This window comes from Balaenoptera acutorostrata, chromosome 17, assembly GCF_949987535.1.
Source record: "Balaenoptera acutorostrata chromosome 17, mBalAcu1.1, whole genome shotgun sequence".
NCBI classification, from domain to species: Eukaryota; Metazoa; Chordata; class Mammalia; order Artiodactyla; family Balaenopteridae; genus Balaenoptera; species Balaenoptera acutorostrata.
In genome coordinates, this window is record NC_080080.1 from 33133143 (window position 1) to 33158383 (window position 25241).

At 32.4% G+C, this 25241-nt stretch overlaps 1 protein-coding gene across 15 annotated transcripts in view; it reads right to left on the reverse strand.

Annotated features, from left to right (window-relative positions):
* Positions 1 to 25241, reverse strand: part of RIMS2 (regulating synaptic membrane exocytosis 2) — a 605377-nt gene that overhangs the window by 103531 nt on the left and 476605 nt on the right. The window contains exon 1 of one of the 15 annotated variants that reach the window (XM_057531997.1): positions 10035 to 10081. The exons of the other annotated variants lie outside the window; for them this stretch is intronic. The gene's annotated coding sequence lies outside the window, so the exon portion shown is untranslated. Of the gene's footprint in view, positions 1 to 10034; positions 10082 to 25241 lie in introns of those variants that run through there. 15 annotated transcript variants of the gene reach the window in all.

Sequence of the window (25241 nt, forward strand, 5' to 3'; positions counted from 1 at the left end):
TGCTAACACATATTTGTGGAATCTAAAACAAAAAACAAAAAACAAAAAACAATGGTCATGAAGAACTTAGGGGCAAGACGGGAATAAAGACGCAGACCTACTAGAGAATGGACTTGAGGACACGGGGAGGGGGAAGGGTAAGCTGGGACAAAGTGAGAGAGTGTCATGGACATATATACACTACCAAATGTAAAATAGATAGCTAGTGGGAAGCATTCGCATAGCACAGGGAGATCAGATCAGTGCTTTGTGACCAGCTAGAAGGGTGGGACAGGGAGGGTGGGAGGGAGGGAGATGCAAGAGGGAAGAGATATGGGGATATATGTATACGTATAACTGATTCACTTCGTTATAAAGCAGAAAGTAACACACCATTGTAAAGCAATTATACTCCAACAAAAACGTTAAAAAAAAGTGTGTGTGTGTGGGTGCGTGCGCGTGTGCATGCATGCGTATGTGTACTGATTATATTTTTTATTTTCAAGATATTATGATGTTTTGCCAATTTAAAAACCTTCCTGGCTGGGGAGAGATCGCCCCTTCAGGTGCAAGCCAATTCTTAGAGGCAGTAAAGGGCTCAGCCTGGAGCATGCCTTTGATATGCAAATTAGCCAAATCCAGAGACAAACCTCTTCTATCTGGCCCATTTACACCAAAACAATATTTCCCTGCCCTAAATCATTCCAGGGCCTGGTACAAAGCAACTAGAGACCACCCCTATAACCCAAAGCCCAGCCTGCAGAAATTATTCAAACTAGCTAATCTTCAACTGTTTACTCTGCCCTATCTTGTCTTTTTTTGCCCCCTCAATAAAGGTTCTGTCCTTGACTTTTCTCTCACTCCTGCCCCTTCTGCCTCCTGACCTACCCTGCTGCTTTCCCACATGGCTCTGCTTGGTGTGGCATGCCTCCTGTTTCTTGGGACAAAGTTTATTATAAACTTTTGTTTTCCTGAGCCCCTTCTGTGTCTCCTCTTGTGACCATATCTGTCCGACCATCACATAGAACAAGAATAGTATGTATGTATGTGCGTATAAAATAACAATACTTCTTGTCAAGAACCACGGTTACTGGTATTCAGTATTACTGAATACTGGTAATTTCTCTTTGATTAAATGCAGTGTTGATAAACCCAATGTCTTCAAATTCCTAACATTATCTCTTTGTTCACCCTAAGGAAAATGTTATTATTCTTTCATGTAAAAATGTGCAAATACATGATTTAATTTAGTATATTTGCTTAGCTTGTATTTATGCATGTAGATAATGTTCCAGTCATCACTAACCAAGTATAAGCTTGCTTTACATGTCACTCAGAAATCATCAAGAACAGAAAGATTATAATCTCCTTCAGTGATTACAATGACAGTAATATTTTGACAAGATGTCCTTGGTCATATATACTGAATCTTCCTTGGAACCATTTAGAGGAAAGCCTTCAGCTTCTTAGAAATCTAAACTTATTTTTTCTTTTTAGATTCCCAGTCAATCAGTTCTACAAAGATTGTGAATTTCTGTTCTGGAACCATGTCTCGGTACACACAATGCTAGTCTTTTAAGGTTAGAAAATCCACTGGAATTGGGGCTAACATAGGGAAGTTAGGTGGACATTTTTTAGTTTAGTGCATGGTTTTTGAAGTTTTCCTACTGTTATTATAAAACTGAAAGACAAAGAATAACATGGTAAAACCATGCAGTGTAAAAAAAAAAGAAGCATTGCTAATTTTTTCTGAGCTAAAGTATGCTTTCTTTAATATTTAGAATTTCTGACATAAATGTGAGGTATTAAGTATTGCATCTTTGGCCTCATTAAACAAACAAAGCAAAATATACAGTGAGAATGTCAAGAATAAATCTATGTTTCTCTAAGTATCAGTATTTTATACACTTTCTTCGGTTGGAGTAATCAACAAAATGATTTTTTAGGTGTTTTACATTTTGCTTGCCAAAAAATAAGGTATTTTAAGAGAGTTACTGTTCAACATGCTTCAAAGAAAAGCAAATTAGATTTGAAATGGGCCTAATTCTTCATATTGGAGTAAGGAGGTAGTTCTTCTACTTTTCAGATTCTCTTAAGCTTAGGTCATGGTCCCTCAAAGGAAGAGTTTTATATTTGATTCTTAGGTAGATATGTACTTCAACAATATTAGTGATTTATTCAAGGCAACAAAATCTGGCAATTTCATTAAGAGGTGAAATGCAAGTTTAGCTTCAAAGTCAGTCAGACATGGGTTTCTATCCTATTTCTATCATTTAATAGTTCATGACTTTGAGCATACTTCTTAACCTGTTCTGAACTTTAGTTTTCTCATCTTTTTATTATATACCTTTCCACTTGAAGCTGTATGGGGCAAGAACTTTATCTCTCTTGTCCACTGCTAGAGTCCAGGTTTTAAAATAATGCCCGGGGTCTCCACTGTAACCTGGGCACATTTGTGGCAAAAGTGCTCACATGAAACCCTAAAGTATTATTTTCTCAAGTTTGTGTTGAAAACTAACAACAAAAATTAATTCAAGTATATTATTACCTCCACTGCAGTTAGCTACTTTATGAAACTAATACACTTTCATTTTCAAATGAATTTTGAGAAGCCAAAGCCTAGAAAATAACGTAGATAATATCTATTCACCATAATGAAGTAATAAAGATAAATAGAATTTAAGCAATTTGTAAATGTCGTGTTTCAAACATACTTCTCCTGCAGTTTATTTATTGGCTACTTCTGCTTTCATGGATACCTGCCACTTCTCTTAAACCCATGTTTGAACGAGTGAATAATGAATTGCACGCACAAATGAGAATACAAAGTATTTTTTTCACCTTGACATTTCTTACAGTATTCAGTTATAAGCATATAAAAAACAGATGTGTTTATATTTCATGTTACACTGAATATTTATTTTATAATAGGATTTTGACTTTATATGTTGAAACCAATAATGTTGCTAACTGTCATTAAGTGGAAACCCTAAATTTTAAATGTAAAAATGTAAATTTAAAATGTAACATTTATTACATTCCACAGGATTAAATCCTTATACTTAAAAATTCTTATGTTCCATATATGGAAATTATAAATCCTCAGAACTTTTGAACGATTACATTATAGATGAATACACTATGAAACTCTTAAATTGCCCAAGATTTATCATTAGTCATTTAGAGTCAAATTTATCTAAATAAACACAATTATGCCATATATATATATTTTTGCAAGTAGGCATATATAAAAAGTTTAATGAAAAAAATTATGGTAAAGAGGATTTACCAATAAAGTTGTTGTACTAAAAGGGACCAGAAATTTGTAGCAATTTGAAAGTCTATTTATTTAAAACAAAACTATTTTTCTTTCTTCTTTCTAACAAATATGTATCTTTCCTTACCAAGATTTCTTAAACCATGCTTTTCTCCAGAGAAATAGACACAGAGCTTGACTTTGTATTACTTTGTTCAATTATACTTTTTGAAGGCTCTAGATCTCACTGCCCAGTACTGTGGGCACTAGCAACATGTGGCTTAGGAACCCTTGAAATGTGCCTCCTCCAAATTGAGGCGCACTGTGTCATATACACACTGTTTAGATATATTATACAGTGTAATACACACAAGGCTTAGAAGTGTTAGTACACCCCCCAAGAGAAAAAAATGTGTTAATCTTTTTATATACATTAAAATTTGAAATGCGAATATTTTGGATATATTAGATTAAATAAAATATATTATTAAATTAATTTCACCTGCTCGTTTTAATTTTTTTAATGTGCCTACTCAAATATCTGAACTTCCAAATTTGGCTCACATTATATTTTTATTGGATTCTGCTGCCTTAGATAACTGGTTTAAAATGGCATAGATAAATTTCAGCAAAAATATTTGATATGAAGTGTAGTTTCCTATGTAAATTATCATTTCCCTTTGATATTAATTATGAAATTACTGTTGTGCTGTGAATAAAATGGACTAGTGCAAAAACCTTATAAACGCAATCAAATGCTATCACTGACAAAATAGTAAGCTTAATACTAAAAATAACAACTATAATACGACACTCAAAAGGTAAAATAAATACATTGAAAGTGAAAATATAAAGTAGTAAAAGAATATTCAGCAGTTATTACAAAGATGAGGCCGACACATGCTCTAAAATGAACAATCTATTTTTCTATTTTGATACTTATTTAGACATATGTATTTCAACTCTATTAAGGGCAAGGATTCCTAGTATTGAACAAAGAATATCTATGATTTGCATATCTCTAAGAAAAATAATAATCTACTGGGAAGCCAATTGAGTTTAACCAGGAGACTCACATTTAAGATGTAGTGTACTACTCACGCTATAACTGAGTAATCAAAGTAGTTTGTGTCTCAGCTGCCCTATTATGTAAAATGGGGAAAATAATATCCCAACCTTATTCAGAAAGTTGCTACGAGGCTTTTCTATCTCCTTTCTTTCTAGCTCATTTCATCAGGTATTCTCACTATCAGTATTCCGAGAACTTTAATTTCTTCACTTTTTCTCCAATTATCAGCCCCCTCATCTTTACTTACATTTAACTAGCGTAGATTCTATAGCCTATCATTTCAATCACTCTTTTGCAAATACCCTCAACTTTTTTAGTATCCCTCTTTATATGGCATCCAACCGGCAGAACCTTTTAAGGAAGGCTACGATGTGTTTCTTCTATGCCTACATCTCAACGCATGAGCATTGCTGAGAAAACAAAATTCAGTAGGACACATTGGTTCCATTATAATTCACTGTCATCAGCCACAAAGGTTACTCTTCACACCTGCTCCCCACTCTCCACAATAACCACCGCACTCCTTCCTGCTACTCAAACCCTTTTGCTTTTCTCTTAGCAGAAACCTTTTCCTTACACTTCATAGAGAAAATGGAACTATCAGAAGAAATTATCTTACCTTAAAAATAATATATATACACAAATATTTACACCTATATATATAAACACACATACATACACAAACATATGTATGTATATATGCCAAACATCTCTAAGTTTAAGTTAGCTAACTAAGCTACTTTTCTGAACTCCAGCACTATCTACCCAATCACCTACTTTTCACACAGGATATCACAAATTTGATGTGTGCCAAACTGAACTTAATCTTTTTTATCAAATATATTTCTCCTTCAGTCTTCCCTGTTTCAGTAAAGAGTATAACTGTTCACCAAGTTGCTTAAGTTGGAAAGTCAAGGGTGCACATCATTTCATGAACCAACATTACATTTGACATCATGGACTTTCGGATGCCAATTACAGTGTTTTCTCAGGGTTTTATTATATCTCCATTATATAAATTATATTGCAATTGTTCGCTCTAATGGAACTCGGATAATTCATTTTTCAGTGTATTTCAGCAGCCCAGTACCTGATACTTGGCACTAAATAGATCTAAAGAAAGAATTCATTGAATAAGTGAATTCAATAAATTCATTATATGAATGAATGCTCCTAGTAATGTAGGGATAATTAAATACTAATGTTTAAGTGGCATCTAGTAAGTTTCATAAATCATCCTCGTGCTCAGTAAATATTTGCTGACGATAAAGAAAACAAAACTTCCTAATAAATGTTTTAGAAATAGATAGATGTCAATTAATTTATTTTTGTACACACTATGTACAAGACACTGGAGTCAATACTATGCCAATTATAAAGAAATATAAGACACGGCATTTGTTCTAAAACCACTTATAACTCAGTTTGCTAAATGAAGCATAAAGACAACATATAACCCTGGGCAAAACATGGTAAGTGTCAAGTAAATGCTAAAGACACCAAATAATAAAGAATTTCAGATAATAAATTAAGAATGCTACTAATCTCCTCTGTCCATCTGTACACTTCACAACAGTCCTCCATCCCATGCAGGCCATGCAGTTCCCGGACGCTGCACTCATTTTTGCTTCTATGCTGGTACTGAAAGCATTTCACTAATTTGGAGCAGCTTCCTTCTTTCTTCCACTTAAACTAATCCTTTTATCTTCCATTATATTTAGCTTACATCTTCAACAATGTGCGGATAGTTAAAGCATACAGTGAGATGTCGGCAAATATTTTTATTTACTTGTTATACAATCTTGTTCTTAAGTCTCAGTTCTGTCTCTACATAAAAACAGCCTAGTCTAGAATGTATCACTTTGCTGTTCAGTTGCTTTTTAAAGTAGGGATGTAAGACATAACTTAAGGAAGAAATTGTATTTGGCTCTAGAATGGAGTAACATTCAGGAATTGCTACATCAGATCACATTTTAGCCCACGGAGCCTAAGATTTTATAAACAACAAATACATTTTTTTCTTTTACAAATTGAAGACATTTAGCCATGCTATTTAAAACAGGTGAAAACACTCTATTTTAAGACGTTTAGCCACTCTATTTACATTTAGCCTAGCATATCAAATAAACAAAAATTTTAATGAAATAGGGCACAGCTGACTAAATTGTACCACTTACTCTGTTATGTCCGAGAAAGATTATTTTTATATCTTAATTCCTCAAAGATTAGAAGATAAAATGACCTATTACTTGACTATTTAAAATGTAGCATTTTGGTAACATTTTGAAAAGCCATTACCCTTGGAAATGCCCTTGGAAATTGTTTGATACTCAAATATCCAACTCACCAGCACAGACGAACTTCTAAATACCCTCCTCAAAACTGGATAAACACATTCTTGGCCGGGTTAGCTGTATGATCCTTCTCATCAGATGGTAACTGGGGAGAATGTAAATTTGGTGCTAGATCATTCCCACTCCTAAAACTAGCACATCTGGCCATCTTCTCAGGTACAACCAATGAGCTGTCACTTCATTAGACTCAGAAGACCCTCCCTGTTTCACCTGTTTTAACTAAGCTAAATACCTTTTCAATTTGTAAGAGAGAATATTTACTGTTGCTTATGGAATCTTGGGCTAGGTGGGCTAAGATGTGATCTGATGTAGCAACGTGTGAGTGTTACTATAGACTGTATTCAGACACCCTTCCCCTTTTCCTAGGTCACCAACCTGTGACGGAAAGGCCTGCATATGAGAGATATGGGCAGAGTCAGTATCAGTTGGCTACAATTGAGTTACCAAGCTAGTCTTCATGCCTAGAAATTTTAAATTAGTAGTACATGACTTTAAAGTGTTGGCATTTCATGTGTAAGTTTTACCTTTAAAGTTACAGTTAATATTTCTTTTTTATTCTATTTTAGCAAATAATTACCAGTGCTTCCTACGTGTCACTGTTATAAATGATTTGTTAATTTTCATTTAGCTAATCCTCAAACAATCCAGTGAGGAAACTGTTAATATCATCACAATTTTACCGATGAGGAAACTGGGCACTGAGAGGCTAAGTAACTTGTCCAAGGTCTGTGCACAGACAAGATAGTAAGTAGAAAAGCCAGGATTCATACCCAACTGTCTGGTTCCAGAGCCTTCACTTTTAAAATAATGCTATATCCTACACACATTACTCTTTCATTCATTTACTCATTCATCCATTCTTTCTAACATTTAGTGTGCACTTACTATATATACCAGCATTGGGCATTGAGTAAGATACTCAGAAGATTTTTGTTGAATTAATGGTTTTACTTCAACTTTATTCCATTTTTGTGAATCCTTAGGTCACTTCTGAAGTAATTATAATTTAAATTAAAACAAGTACAACCTTAAGAGGCAATATTTTAGAATAGGCAAGAGTAGACATATTTATGGAAATAATTAGCCTGAAAGAAGTGAACGTACTAGAGAGTTAACAGAACAAAAATTTAACATATATATGGTATTATATATTTTCCTACCTTTTACAAAAGCCACTGAAATCATTTAACTTTTTCTTGATGACTAGGATAATTATAAATATCATTTATTATTCTGAGTTTCAGATAATTTGGAACTTAGGGCTGAATGGGCACTAGCTTCACAGTGGCCATGATGGAAATAGGCTTGAAAACTTGTACTTTCTCTTTGACCCCTTATCTCTGGAGGCAAGTGTTGCTGTATAAAATCAAAGACCAAAGCAACTTTATCAAAGGATATTTCTTGCCTTAAAAAAAATCTTATTTTCACTAATGTCATCAACGTGCTTTGGATTTTCAGTTGCATTCAAAATATCTTTCTCATACTGCTTCAAAAACAACAGCTTCTAACGTCTAACATATTGAATGCTCACTGCATGCTAGCCATTGTGTTAAGCACCTCACATATATTTTATCTTGTTTCACATTCATAACAAACTTTAAGGTGGGTAATTATCCCCATTTTGCTGATAAAGAAACTTGACTATTTGGGAAGTAACTTGTTCACTCTGACAAGCTGACGAGTAGTTTTGATTTAAACCCAGGTTTACCTGGTTCTAGAGACCATTTGCTGCAGCACTGTACTCTACTGCAGGCCTGATGCACCCACTAATAAAACCTCATAGGTTCTTTCTAAAATCAGTTTATACCCATCACTTGACTTCACTGGCACTATTTGATATCTAGCCATCGAAGAGTTTTGATACCCTCAAGTGAGTTTGGAAATTATGTTTCACTGAAGTTGCAAAAAGGTAGAAGAACCAGTAAAACATTATTTTCCATTTATGCATTAGCTTACCTTTTTTTGGTTGGGTCAATCTTTTATTTTGCTTTTTTTTTAAAGATTTTTTTGATGTGGACCATTTCAAGTCTTTATTGAGTTTGTTACAATACTGCTTCTGTTTTATGTTTTGGTTTGTTGGTCCCGAGGCATGTGGGATCTTAGCTCCCCAACCAGGGATCAAACACGTACCCCCTGCATTGGAAGGCGAAATCTTAACCACTGGACTGCCAGGGAAGTCCCTTATTTTGCATTTTGACAGTAATTTCTCAACTTCCATACTTCTATTACTTTTCAGTAAGTAAAGTTAGAGTGGACTTGCTTTTTACCAGTCATAGTTAAGACATAAGGAAAATAGTAAAAAATTGACCAAAATTCCGATTTCTCCCTACTAGGGAGGGAGGAGTCTCTGGATCTGGTGGGTTAGGAGGATACAGAAATTTTTTTTTTTTTTTTTTGGTTGCACCACATGGCTTGCAGGATCTTAGTTCCCCAACCAGGGATTGAACCTGGGCCACGGCAGTGAATGCACCGAGTCCTAACCACTGAACCACCAGGGAACTCCCCACAAGTTGGTTTTTATTAGGAAAATACTAGTGTTACAGCACTGAAATAAATTTCACTAGTCTACTTCCTAATTTCAAGCACAGGAGCACTAAACCTTGCTTCTGAGGAGGAGAAACTTTTCAATACAAAGAAAGACTAGCAAAGATGAGCCTATTACAACTTCATTCCTCACAAATTTGGAAGAGACCCTCAAGATCAACAGCCATTCATTTATTCATCAAATATTTTGGAGTTGTGAATGCTTTTCCCCACAGAAAAGATTTACCTTGCATTTTTAAGTGGTTAAATATGTGACCTTTTGAAAGGTCTAGGATAATAATTTTCTGACACCAAGATTAACATATATTTAAGAAAACAGTCAATTCTTATTTGTTTTCAAACTGGAGACACCTGATTTACTGACGTGAGCCATGGTGGAAGCGGGCGGTCCTTATATATGTTATTAGCTCTCTAAGATTGTTCAGGAGACCCCTGTGTCAATGGATGCCTTATTTGCAACGCCACGACATCCTTCCAGAGCTTTAGGATTGCTGACATTTTACTCAAGTTACGTAATTTTGTCTCTTAGTTTGAATAATAATAATGATAACAACAACCACTTATGTGCTAGGCACTGTTCTAACTGTTTTATGTATATCAACTAATTTAAACCTCTTAAAGAATCTACTATGTAAGTACTATTTTTATCTCAGTTAAAGACAAGAAAACTTGAGGAAGGTGTGGAATCAGGGCTCAAAGTCAGTATGACCCTAGAGTTCGTGCTGCCTCTCTTGAAGTGATGAAGCGCACCTTCTTAAAATACACATCGCTCAGTCAATTGGCGTTTAGAAGTATTTAGACTTTCAACTTGACCAGAAGTAGAGACACTTACTTTCTTTTCAACTTCAGTCACTCAGAGGTGATTGGTCGCGAGGTCTTGATTTATATGTGTTCATAACACGGTCCTGTATCACGGGAAGCACAACTCAATTATATGGATTGTTTGGAATTCAGTCTTTCCTCTGCCGCCGGTGCTCTCCTCTGGGTGTCTGCTGCTGACCACCTCCACTGCCTCTGCACTTCTCCTGCAACTGCTCACCACTAGCTATCTTTTAATACAATCTCTTTTCCTGTCACTTCTTGTTTTTCATATTCAGTGGCAAAACCTTTATAGACATGACCGGTAAGTCAAAGTGTTCCTTGTTCTCCATGGGGCAAACTGACAAATCACAGAATGCTGACTGTAATCTTTGTAATCTTTTCAGCTTCTCTTACCGTGGGTTGGACAAATCTGCTGCTCTTTCGGCAAAGCTTTTGGGGATAATTCCAGAAACTTGAAGGTTCCTCAAGTGAGCTGGGCAATGAGCCAAGCAGTAAATTTTGTTCTTGACTTATAAATATTGTTCAGTTGGAAGAGTATATGAAGTACACAGTTTCCAGATGAATTAGAAGAGTAGTTCTTAAATTTTAGTGTTTGCCAGAATCACCCAAAGAGCTTTTCCATCGTACAGTCTGCAGCCTCGTCTCGAGGATTCTAATATGCTATTTCTGGCATGAGAGCCAGACATTTGCATTTTAAAGTTTCTCTAGTGATTCTAATGCAAGTGACCATACAAAAACCACTAAGAAACTCTGGTGTAGGCGAATAAGGAGTGACCTTATTAAAATATCTTATTTACTTAGTTTTGCCTTTTAGCTTAGATAGAATTTTATGGTTAAATTCCTAAGTCTATCAGCAAGCAGATATTACTGGATTTCTCCAGCCCCAGTTACACATATTTTTGGAACCATCTAACTAAAGGATGATCTGCATTATCTTTAATTAGTTCTTCATACACCTGGAGTCATGTTAGATGCTTCTTCGTGTTATTCTAATTCGCATACACTTAAGAATGATTTGGATAAAAAGTATTTGTTTTTCCCTCATGTATAGATATGATTGTATATCATTAAATATTTTTACACTGGTTGATTTTAAATTTTGAGAAGAATAAAATAGTATTTTTGGTACAGCAGTTGGTATGATTTTACAGGTCCACTTTGGTTGATAATTCCACACATAAGAAAATCAACTTTGGGATTTTTTTCATGTATTTACATATAAGAATTTTATTTGGAAATTAGCTAATTTTACTTTATGTATTCTGTGTCTTATTAAATTTTTGACCTTACTAGTCTCTTATTTTCCTGGAGTTGAAATAATTTTTGACCACAGAAGGCTTTAAACATTTGACCATTTGTATTTTGAGCTTTGAAAATAATTTTAAATCACTATGAAGCAACCTTAGACCTATATATTAAAACTGGTTAAAAAAATACAAGTTAACCATCATTTGCAATTTTTTTTGTAATCTACCAATGTTTTACATTTGGCTATATCCTGTTCCTATATGGAATGTATTTAAGAAATAACAGAAAGATCTAGTTTGCATATCAAATATGTTATTTAAAAAAAATCATCTACTATTATGCCTCAGCTTACTGTCCTCCTTTCATTCCCGTAATAAGAAATTTAGTGTAAATAATACTTGTCATACTCTTCAATTCTTAAGTACTATTTTTATAACTTGTGTAAAACTTTATTCTTAGGGGTTTTTATTTTTTAAATGGGAGAAATGTTGCCTAAGTAGAACGATCTGGGGCATTCCATACTAAACTGAAGGATACAAATGATTTTTCTGTGACTCAGACTTTCCAGAATTATTGCTTATAATAATTAGAATAAAAACTTTTTAGAGTTTTTGAAACATCATAAGGCCCCTTCATTTCCTATGATCCTAGATTAAGTAAAATCAAGAAATATGCAAATCAAATGAAGGTTAGTGTTATAAAATAAATGTATTTTATAAAAGGTAATTAAATATATTTTTTTCAGATGGCAAAATCTAGTTACTCCCATATTCAAATGCAATATTTTCTTTGCTTAAAAATGTCATTCCACTTCACTCTCTAATTTATTGAACATTTTTTTGTGAGATTACATTACACAAAAATAACATGACAACAATGCAAAGACCTTAGCAAACTGAAAATTAAGATATCAAAATGTAGTGTCATTTGGTAAATCATATATTCTTTCCTTTATTCCGCAGTACAAGAAACTTTCTTTAGATTCATGTTTCCTGGCATTCTGAAAGGAAAAGAGTAATTTTTTGATAGTCAAGAACTCTATTCAGGAAGTATACAGGGTAATAGGAAATTTAAATGTCTGCAGAGGAAATAGTTTAAAATAGTCTGAAAGTGGTATAATTAATGACTTATTTTTATTACCGTAGCTTTAAAAACTAAAGTTAAACATGAAGTTAATATCTATTTCAGTAACAATAACACGGATGGTTTCTTGTTTCCTTTTAACAGATTATACGTGTGAATCTAAACAGAAATATGCAAATCCACTCTCCGATTAGCTTCAGGCCAATTTCATGCCTTACTTTTAAAAATTCAAAAAATTGAAACTCTTTTACTCTTCATCTGCTCAAAATTACTAACCCTTTAAGCTTCCCAACTTTTCTTTCAACAGTCATAGTTACCAAATATAGGAATACTGAGGTTTTCCACCTCTTCCTTTCCCTTTGCTCCCTACATTGAGGACAAGAAGGAACCCCAAGCATCAATGGCTACGTGTAAGATCACCCCTCCAACACCACAGGCTTGAGGGAAGTGGGCCCTGGAACTCTGTGTGCTCCTGCTGAGAAACCCCAACTCCAGCAAACAGCCTCACCTCTGCTATCAGGACTAATCTCACTCTCTAGTCCCTTCATCCCTGTTAATTTCAGTCACCACACAAAGCTCAGAATCCTTAACCCTGCACTAACTTTCTGGATTCAGATCTTCCCCTGTTCTCTGGGCAGTGAGGCAACGTTTCCATCTCCTTTACTCTAGCGCACTACTGTCCTCCTCGCCTCTCATCATCTCACATCCAGTATATTTACTTCTTTGTCAGTCTCCTCCATCAGAATACAAGCTCCATGATGGTGGGAATTTTGTCTGTTAGTTCATTACTGTATCCCAAGCATATAGGGCCTGGCACTTAATAAGCACTCAATAAATATTTGTTGAATAAATGAATGAAGTAATTCAATCAATCATCAAACCCTATTGATTAATTTTTTGTAATAGTCTTGGATTTTTCCCTTTCTTGGCCCTTCTTGCTATCTCTCCATCCAGCACCTTATTAAAACCAAACTAACTCCATTTTCAGATTAATTGGAATAGTAATACTCTGAGGTAATAAAGCAAATGCTGAAATATGGTAAAACTGGGAATGGGCATTTGCTCTTTAGAACTTGACTGGTGTGTCTTCCCTTTACACTTCCTTACATAAGGAAAAGGTGGAATCATTGATTATTTAATATGTGTAACTTTATAATATTTAATATATGTAACTATGAAATATTCAATTATTGAATATATCTTTATAATAGCAGTTATAATAGTGTGTTGTAATTATTTAAGTGTCCACGTCCTCCACTAGCTTTGACGTCCTCAAATTAAGAACTGTTTTCATACATCTCAGTACCTCTCCAGGAATTATCACAATTGCCAAAATGTAGCAACTGAAAAAATGGCTGGAGAAACAAAGGGAGGGAAAGAGAGAAAGAGAGGAGAGGATGTGGGAAGAAAGAAGGCAAGAAAGAAGGAAGTTAATTAGTTCATTCACCTGTCAAATACTGCTAAGGAGAGGGGCCACTTAGTTAATCTACATGTTCATTTCTTTCTACATTTCAGTGGTGACTAGAGGGAAAGGACTGGATCCTTCATGTACCTATATGCAGCGATATTTCCCCCACAATGCAATGGAATTCATTATGTCTGGACACTTTAAAATGTGATATTTTTTAGGTCTTTTCCTTTTTTCCTCCTCCTCCTTTTTGTATTTTAGTTTTACAGTACTGTTGCTGCCTATTGTAAGACTAATATCCCAATGTTTTTCCCTAGAAAACTTGTTTAAAAAGTTTTAAATAAAAATCAGTGCTTAATTTGATTATACATTCTGTGTTATAAAATGAACCAAAAGAGTGAATAAGAATAGCCTTTAACTTTTTTAGTTAATAAGTTATTTATTTAATCTAAGGCAATACACAGCTCTCAATGAGAATGAATTACTATTTTTGGTTGATGGATACAGTAATGACTAATACATTGTCTTCACTCTCATGAACAGCAGTCTAGAAACACATCTCAAAATTATAAAATGGGGAAAAAAACACAGATGAAAAAGTTACTAGATACTTTTTCAAGAAATTATCAATAACTAACTTGAGTTACTAAATGGCTCATTCAAATTATAATATAAATATGCTTTATATTATTGGGTAAAAGCAAAAAATATTAAGCATTCATTTTTCAAAGTTATAAATTATGATCTAGCTCATATTCTTTGGAGTTTAGATTGTTAAATGCTTACATTAAATGTTACTTAAAAGTTAAAATTATGATAAAAATCTGAGTTCAGTAGGTGAAAGAGACTTGACGATCATCTGGTTGGCTCTCTATATGACTGCGAAAACTGAGAAATGAAAATACTTGCCCCAGGTCTCACAGAGTACCAATAGCCAGATGGAATTAGAATCTATCCAGTTGAATGCTGTTTCTACTACAGCATATGGAAATGTGCTAGGAAAATTATTGGACATTGACTCTGCTTATCACAATGTGCTCCACATTTGTTAAAAATACAAGAGCTTTACTATGCTTAAGTAAAAATAGAGTTCCAAAATAATCTTTTATGAAACATGACAGAATATTAATCTCAATCAAAATTTCTGTCCATATATGCACTTGCTTTTGCTGTTCAATCAAAAGATAAGGGTGTGCCACTTTTGCGGGCTCTAGGTCACTGCAATTTTTCAGTCACCATTGGTTTTATTTTGAGCAATAAAAAATGCAGCAATATGACAGGCAAGAATGGTTAAATTGCCCTTATTCAGCTCCAACCTGGGAGCACTTGATTCAGACACCAATCAAGTAGAAGCTGACGGCCAGAACAGACACGCTTTATTTGTATTGTAAAATTTGTTTCAGAGAGAACGCTGAGAAATCAAATTTAGAAGTAAGCAAAAATGAATAACATACCATAATTTTTTAATTTAAAAATAATTTTTTAAAATTAACATTTAGACAATCTTACCCTAATGAATAAGTGAACACTGGGGCATTTTGAACTTAGTTGAAAATTTTACTCTTCAAACTTATGGGTAAAGTATATTTTGCCAAGCATTTTTCTTTAACTGCTATATATTTATATATATATATATATATATACACACATAGCATGCCTAAAATACTATAAGCACATACAAAGTTCTGGTTCTATACAAAAATTTTTAAAAATATGTTTTATGTACATTAACCATGAAACTTTAACCTAGGAATTTATAATTATCAACTGGAAATAGAGTGACTCTTCTTATCAAGTTTTTTCCTATGACATTCTCATAAACTTCTTCCTTATAAAGTTCTTTCTTCATAGTAACACGTCTCTCTCATACTACATAAAGAATTCTAAAATTTTAAAATTTCTTATCTATCATAATAAACAGATAAAATAGAGTTAAGAAAAGGAAACTCCTCTATCATTGGGATAGCTTTCTTAGTCATTGGAAGTATTTTTACTTTCTTCTCATAATTTATTTCTTCTACTGAAATCTTCAGTAGTCAATGCCAATAGAAGTTCATAGCATATTCTGTCCAGAACTGCAATGCATTTCTACTGTGCTCTTCACATGATTCTAAACAATCTGTGTAATCATAATATAAATGTCCCAGTAGGAAATCAATTGAAAAACTTAAGAATTCCCTTAAATTATACATTTAGATATTTAAATGTGCATAGATATTGAGCAGCCTGAGTGGAACCAGAAATTTGATAAGGCTATGTAGAGATCTCAGAATTCAGTATAAGAGAGAAGACAAAATTTCCCAAATACTTATCTTAAGATATTGGGTTTTGTTAATTAAAGCAGAAGATAATACTCTGCATAACCAATCAATAGAAAATGTAAATATTATTTTGTGCATATTTACATTCTCTGGAAATTCTCAAAGATAAGTTTTCTTTCAAAGGTATATATTCCTACAAAAATTTAAAGTTCCGTTACCCTAAAACTGTAAACTTGTTTGAATGCATTAGATTATATCCATGAAATAAAGAAAATATGCCAATATACACACTGTATGCTCATATATATCATTTATATAATTTAAATATTAACATGTACAGTGTGATGAATTTTGGACAAAGCTGTATTAAACTGGCGTAAATAAATTTCTGAGTTACTAGATCAAAAAAAAAAAAAAAAAAATGACGGCAAAGCCATGAGCAGATTACCAAAGCACAGTTATTGATGTTATTCACAGTTATTGAATTACTCCAAATTCATGCAATACTTTATTATACTTAGAATGATTAAGGAAAGGTCTTTATCATTTAAAAAATAAATCTGAGAAGTATATTATGAGAGATATACTGTTTATACTTGTTAGACCAATAGAAAAATTGGTCTTTTTTTAAAAAAGGAATCTTATTTATCTTTATAAATAATAATAATTACTATGTTGTAATATGCCATGCCTATTTGGTTTTAGACACACATTTGATCAGAGTTAAAAACAAAATGGAAACCATTCTCTTTCATGGTAAATTAAATAGTATCTCCTAAATTCCAAAACTACTAGCTAAAAGTATCAAATTCAGCTTATCTCACTGTATACCATATGAACCCTAAATCAATCAAGAATAGTTATTTAATTTTGCATTTTAAAGAGCTGCTTTTATTAAAACCATTTTTAGAATTTAACTGTTCTCATTTTCTAACAATCTCAATAAAGCTTAATTTAATTTCCCCTTAATCTAGGTAGTCATATTATAAAATATAGAAAACAGTTTTTCACATGGGCAGCATCATTTATTTATACTTATTTAGCATTTCTATAATTAGCTCCACTCCTACACACTTAAAATCCATTACAGAACTTCCTTTTGTATCTGTTAAGGACTTTAAAGTATTATACACAACAATTCCATATAACATCCTATTATTTTGCTTGTTATCAGAGAAAAATGAGGCAGAGCCAAAGTTTAATTTGTTTATAACATCTCTCTCTCTACCTACTTACCTACCTACCTATCAACTTACCTATCTAGATAATCATTAACATGAATATTTTAGAAATGCAATATTCTGATTAATCTGTATATACATTACAAGAATGTTCTAAAACACATGAGCAGTTTTCTTAGAACAATATGAGGAATATAATTTATTCCTTTTTTGACCATTTGGAACTTTTAGTAACTCATGGTCATTATTTTAACAATAATTACTATTTCAGCTGCAAACTCGTGGCCCATCCAGCAGATCTGGCCCACTGATGTACACCTTCTTTGTCCAGAAGAGTGGTTTACAAAGTTAATATAAGAATTTGGGGTCTTGGTTTCCTGAACCATGAGATCTGGCAATATTGCCTGCACGCCTGTGTGGCAACAACTGGCTGAAGCCGAGCAGTAATTTCCCTCTTCAAAGGGAGCATGCCCTTTCCAGTTGGCCAGAGTCCCAACACTACCTCGTCCTTAAATCTGATTTTAATCACTCATATTACCTACATGGTCCTGTTAAGCCTTTTGACTTTAAGATCCCCAGACTAGTATTAGAACACTGTAACTGTAGGAGTCACAGAAATTACACTTAATAAGTCTGCAGAAAATTCTGTGAAGGTTGCCTTTAGAAGAAATCACAGTTATCCTGGTGTAGGTAGTTTTTAATGGTACTTTCCTATTTCTGGTAAAGCATGAGAGTAAATTGTAACTAATTACAATTCTAGATAGTTTGTTTCTAGTTTGTCAATACCAGAAACACTGAGCAATTGTTTCTACATTGTCAGGAGGAAAAGTGAAAGATTTTGTCCTAATAAAAGTAATCTAAATTGGAAAGGAAGACGTAAAACTTGTCACTGTTTGCAGATGACATAATATTTTACATAGAAAATCCTAAAAATGCCACCAGAAAACTACTGGAGTTCATCAATGAATTTGGTAAAGTTGTAGGATAAAAAATTAATATACAGAAATCTGTTGCATTTCTATACACTAACAACGAACTATCAGAAAGAGAAATAAAGAAAACAATCCCATTTACCACTGCATCAAAAGAATAAAATACCCAGGACTAAATCTACCTAAGGAGGTAAAACACCTGTACTTGGAAAACTATGACACTGATGAAAGAAACTGAAGATGACACAAATAGATGAAAAGATATACCATGTTCTTGGATTGGAAGAATTAATATCGTTAAAATGACCATACTACCCAAGGCAATCTACAAATTCAATGCAATCCTTATCAAAATACCAATGGCATTTTTCATAGAACTAGAGCAAATAATTTTAAAATTTGTATGGAAACACAGAAGACCTCAAACAGCCAAAACAATCTTGAGAAAGAAGAACAGAGCTGGAGAAATCACGCTCCCTGACTTCAGACTATACTAAAAAACTACAGTAATCAACACAATGGTACTGGCACAAAAACAGACACATAGATTAATGGGGCTGAATAGAGAGCCCAGAAATAAACCCACACATTTATGGTTAATTAATCTGTGACAAAGGAGGCAAGAATGTACAATGGAGAAAAGATAGTCTCTTCAATAGGTGGTGCTGGGAAAACTGGACAGCTACATGTAAACTAATGAAATTAGAACATTCTCTAACACCATATACAAAAATAAACTCAAAATGGATTAAAGACCTAAATGTAAGACTGGAAACCATAAAACTCCTAGAGGAAAACAAAGAACACTCTTTGACAAAAATTGTAGCAATATAGTTTTGGATCCATCTCCTAAAGCAACTAAAAGCAAAAATAAATAAATGAGACCTAACTAAACTTAAAAGCTTTTGCACAGCAAAGGAAACCATTGACAAAATGAAAAGACAACCTACGGAATATGGGAGAAGATATTTGCAAATGATATGACTGATAAGGGATTCATAGCCAATATACATAAACAGCTCATACAACTCAACATAAAAAAAAAAAACCTTGATTAAAAAATGGGCAGAAGACCTGAACAGACATTTTTACAAAGAGAAAATGCAGATGCCCAACAGGCATATGAAAAGATGTTCAACATCGCTAATCGTCAGGGAAATGTGAATCAAAACCACAATGAGATATATCCTCACACCTGTTAGAATGGCTATCATCAAAAAGAACACAAATAACAAATGCTGGCAAGGATGTGGAGAAAAGTGAACCCTTGTACACTGTTGCTGGGAATATAAATTGGTTCAGCCACTGTGGAAAACAGTATAAAGGTTTCTCAAAAAACTAAAAATAAAACTATCAGCCACTGTGGAAAACAGTATAAAGGTTTCTCAAAAAACTAAAAATAGAACTATCATATGACCCAGCACTTCCACAACTGGGTATAGAGCCGAAAAAACCCCAAACAATAATTCACAAAGATACATGCACCCCATATTCACAGCAGCACTATTTACAATTGGCAAGATATGGAAGCAACCTAAGTGTCCATCGACAGATGAATGGATAAAGAAGGTGTGGTATATATATATACATATATATATGTAAATGGAATATTATTCAGAAAAAAGAATGAAATAATGCCATTTGCAGCAACATGGATGGACTTGGAGGGTATTCTGCTAAGTGAAATAAGTCAGACAGAGAAAGGTAAATACTACATGATATCACTTATATGTGGAAGCTAAAAAATATACGAAACTAGTGAATATAACAAAAAAAGAAGCAGAGTCACAGATATAGAGAACAAACTAGTGGTCACCAGTGATAAAGGAAAGGCGGGAGGGGCATTATAGGGGTAGGAGATTAAGAGGTACAAACTATTATGTATAAAATAAGCTACAAAGATATATTGTACAACAAGGGGAGTATAGTCAATATTTTATAATAACTATAAATGGACTATAACCTTTAAAATTGTGAATCACTATATTGTACACCTGTAACTTCTATAATATTGTACATCAACTATAATTCAATAAAAATTTTTTTAATTAAGTAGAAAAAACAGATAAATTTTAAAAAAGAAACAAGAAAAAAAAGAAACAGCTGTTATTCCTATGCAATTTATTTCATTAAAAGTTTAAGAAATTTAATCATTATTATTAAGATTATATTTTACGATTTATAATTAATTGAATGCAAATTTAAATACATTTATATTCTCAGCTTCAGAGTGCTACTATTATATTGTGTCATTGTGGAATAATTATTATAAACTATTATGTAGTAATATTCTGAGATAATACATCTAGTTATTTTCAATTCATAAACAATATTGACTCACAGGTGTTCTCATAGTTAATAGAGTTTAAAAATTTGCAATCCTTCAATGCAAACTTAAAAAGCTATCAGGGTTTAAATATTTTTCTTAGAAATTTATGTAAATGAAAAATTTAAATAATTAAAAAAAGAAAAAAACAAAATTGAACAATAAAAGCATTGTAGGAATATTGAATTTTTAGTCTATTATTCTCCAAAGCAACTCTCCTGATGATGAAGGCATGGATATCTAATCCATCACTTCAGAAAAATGGCACTCTCAGATTTTTCAAAGTAAAGGAGTTGGTTCTGGAGTCTTACTTTGACTAACAGAAATATTAGATATTAACATTTATGAGCAGATTTCTAAAGGCTTAAATACTACTAATGACTAGATTTGACTTTACACAAAACACTAGTTAAAACATTTTATAGCACACTTTATATATTTCTTAAATAAAATATATTAACTAATTCTTTCAATGTCTTTCATATCAGAGATGAACACCTGTGAGTCCTCTTTCATCTTCATTTTCCTGTTTTTTTAAAACCAATCATTGTTACAAACTTATAATTTTAAAATTTATTTTAATAATTTTAATATTTTTAATAATAATTTTAAAACTTCAAAACTTATAATGTTTTAAAATTGTGCTAAAGAGGTAAATTTTCACATTTTGAAGTTATTTTCAACCTTTCAATACAAGATGTATGATGTATTGATTTAATATTAAATTGTGCAATAACCTCAAATGGAGAAACAATTTGTACATAGTGAGTGAAATGCAGATATAAATGTAATAGAGATAAATGGAACATGGCAAACATTTATCCTGGGAAAAAACACCGTTTAAAATGCCCAAATAGAATTTCACTTAGGTATGTGCTGTTTTTGTTTTAAAGGTAAATAATAATTTTAAAACAACAGTAAGAATATTTTAAACACACTTGGAGAACATGAAAATTACTTTCCATGTAGAAATAAAATTTGACATAAACTAGGAATTCTAATATCAGAGCAATGTATTTGTTAGAGACAAATTTAGATATTTAATAATCTAGGTTTATTAACTTAACTACACAAGCTGCATAACAATATATCTACAAAATAGATCATGATTTGACATTTCCCTTATTTGTGGTGTTTTACTTTTTTAAAAAAAAGGAGCTATTATTCCATTATCCTACCTTATACTGTGGTAAAAGACTAAAAACTGTGGATTTAAAAAAAATCAATGAATTGCTTAAACATCTTTTAGTAGCCCTCAATAAAACTTGATAGTGGGAATAGTTTGTTGTATTGAAAAAAAAACCCCACATAATTTGAGATCAGCAGTCTAGGGTTGGAGCATAAAGGATCTATAAAAAACATGAAGAACTGCACCAAAGAAGAATTATCATATGCATATATATTTATATACAACGTTGGTTATATATATCCCACTGATTATAGATTATATTTATATATTCTATTATTACATTATATTTATATATTCATATATATATATAGTGTATCTATATATAAAACCAGTGGATTAAATATAACTTGGTTCACTTCTGAGATGATAATCCCTGACACAACTCCCTCTTCCAATCCTGTTTTCATGTTCTTAAAGTTGTGAAATATAAATACAAAGGAGTGCATAAGACATATGTTTGATTAAAGAATACTTATAAAGTAAATACTTTTATAATCACTCTCCAAATTAAGACATTGAACATTTTTTTAAAGTTAGAGGCAGGTAGGTTTTGGCTCAATTAAGGAAAGTCTTTCTGGTAGTTACAGATGTCTAAGAATATAATGCTGCCTTATAAGGTTAGACAGTTCTGAATTCTTCAGGCAGATTAGACAATCAACCATTAATGATATTGTATAGGGTTACTGATCATCACATCTAGATATACTGGAATAGAATGCTCATGTCAAGGGTACAGAATTATGTTTTTAAAAAGCTCTCCTAGTGATATGTTTATGAGCTTGGTTTGGGAACCACTGATATAGGAGGATTCCTTCCTAAGTTCAGAGTACTAGATAACTTCTAAAGTCTCTTCCAATAATGATGTGTGGCTTTCTGTGTATTATAGTCCAGCTATGAAAGAGAAGCTCTACATTAAGATTTTGTGAATCACTAATAAGAAAAATTGTAATTAAGCAGAGGGAATATGATGATTACAATATTTCATAGTGGTTAAAGGAATAGTGGGAAAACGCACTTAATTTTATCTAATTATTTGATATTTTAAAATATTCTTTAGAATTGTCTTTCTTATTCATTGTCTTTCAGCTGTTTTAACAAAAAACACATTTAAAAAAATACTGAAATAATTAGGCATTCGTTGATCCATTCATTCCTCAGCAAGTATTTGTTGAGGGCCTACACTAGGGACTGGGGACTGGGGATACAGCACTGCCAGAACGGATGAAGACACTGCTCCCATGAAGCTAAAATTTCAATACCGCCTAAATATCTGACAGCAGCACGCCTAAATCAAAGTTTCCTTTCATTTTTATAGTGATAACCACTTGTACAGATTGAACCAAATTTTAAATTTATTTTATTAGAGCAGATCAGAACCTTAAACCAGGAGAATCCTCATCTCAAAATGTAAATAATAAAACCTTTTCTGTCAACCTCTCAAGTTCACTGTTAAAATCTCATCCTATATACATATGTATATATGATATATAAATAATGTGTACATAACATAAATAATGCATACATATAATATTAAAGTATATAATGTATCAATATACTATATTATATACTTACATATATCATATTTGGATATATGTATGATATATAAAATCAGTTTTTAACCAATAAAGCACTCTACAAGTATGATACTAACATTATTATTTATTAAAACAATGATAACAATAAAGTGGTGGAGACTTTGAAAGTATACTAGCACAATGAAGTAGCTATATATTAAATTAACGAGTACATAAATATGTCCCTTATAATATTCACTTATTATTTTATTGATAGAACTTGATGAATATTTTATGTATCCTTAAACATAAAGAGAATTTTGTTGTTTATTCTATATAATGTATAGACTTAATTCTTTTAATGAAGAGTATGTATACCAATAAATGGCGGAAACACTAAAGCTTAATGACGTGCTAAAACACTGGATATGGGAATCATGCACTACATGACTGTTAAATAACAATGTAAAACCAACTCTGGGAGTCTAGAAAATTAGAAATAAGAAGGCATCAAGTTAGAGTAAGATGAAGTAATTCATAAAGAGGGAAATTGGGAGACTTTTACTAGGTGTGTGCTAGATTAGAGCATGGCATGTATACACACATACACACACACATACATATATATACACACATGCGTATATATGACATAAATAAAGCTCTACACCTGTAATCTCCTTTCATCTCTGAAAATAATGGTTCCAAGCAAATGTGTTATTGCAAGTATAGAAAAGGATGAAAAAGATATAAAATGGGCCACTCATCAACTCCATTTCTTTACATTGCAGCTTAATTGCTTTATTTGAAGTGATTCCCTAAACAATAGAGTGAATTAAATTTTAAAATATACATGAAAAGTCAGCAAAAATGATCAATGTTCATGATATTTGTTGAAATATATAAGCTATTTTTATGTATCCCCTCTATTACTGTCATTACTTGAAAGATAAATCTTATCCATATTCCTTGGATAGTACTTCTCCTTTTTGTTGGATTTGCTAATTCCTATTTGATTTTACAATTCTTTTCCTAGTCCCACCTGTCTGCTTCTTTAGGGACAAGATCAATCCCTACAGTAAGTTTTCTCAGCTCCAAGGATCTCTTCTGGGCAATCCCAAATTTTGTACCAAAATTCTATGCTTAAGCTCAGCAAAAATAAAAATATTTATTTCATGGAGAGAATGAAAGCGAAAGTTAGAAATGAAAAATTGAAGCATGTCATTGAGATTAAGGCATATTTCCCAAATACATTTTGAAAACATTATATTAAAATAGTCCATCATAAAGTTTGGGGAATGCTGGCTTAAACAACTTTTTTGCAGAACTTCTCAGAATGCTGATGTATACTATGAATCTCGAAGATAAGGATAGCATGTGTAGTACAAATTTATTGACCTTAAAACCATTTATTTTTAATCATCAGTTCATGGGAATTTCTGGAAATGCACTTGGAAAGCATTGATTCAAAAGATTTGTTCTTATATTTCTAAGTATTCACACTTCATATTCTTACATTGCTGACTGATTTTAGCTGGAGACAGACCCTTCCAGATTTACATAGCAGGAAGATTAAAAAAAAAACAAAACAAAACTAAGTAGGAGAACCTAGGAGACTCAAGTGAAAAATAATATATAATGTTTTAATTATTGTATTTTTTAAAAGATTTTTTAAAAGCCTTATGCTTGGTTTGCATCGGAGCTAAGACAACTATTTGACAAACTTCAAATATGTTCTTAAGCTTATAAGAAATTGTGGATTTTCTTCTGAGATTGTTTTCCTATCCTGGATAATGCTGAAAGAGTCACTTGTCTCTTCCTGTCTCAGTTCACTTATTCTAAATGTTTTACTAAAGGTAAGCATTATCCAATCACATATTAAAATTACTTTTTACACTTTTACTCTATATTGTAATCATTTATTTACTTCTCTATCTCCCCTCTGGACTTTAAGCTCTTTGAGGGAAGGAATTAGGTCTTGTTAACCAGTATTTTAGCACAGAATCTGGCATATAGAAGATGTTCAAAAATATTGGCTGAATAAACGAAGGCAATTTAGGAATAAAATCATTTTAACT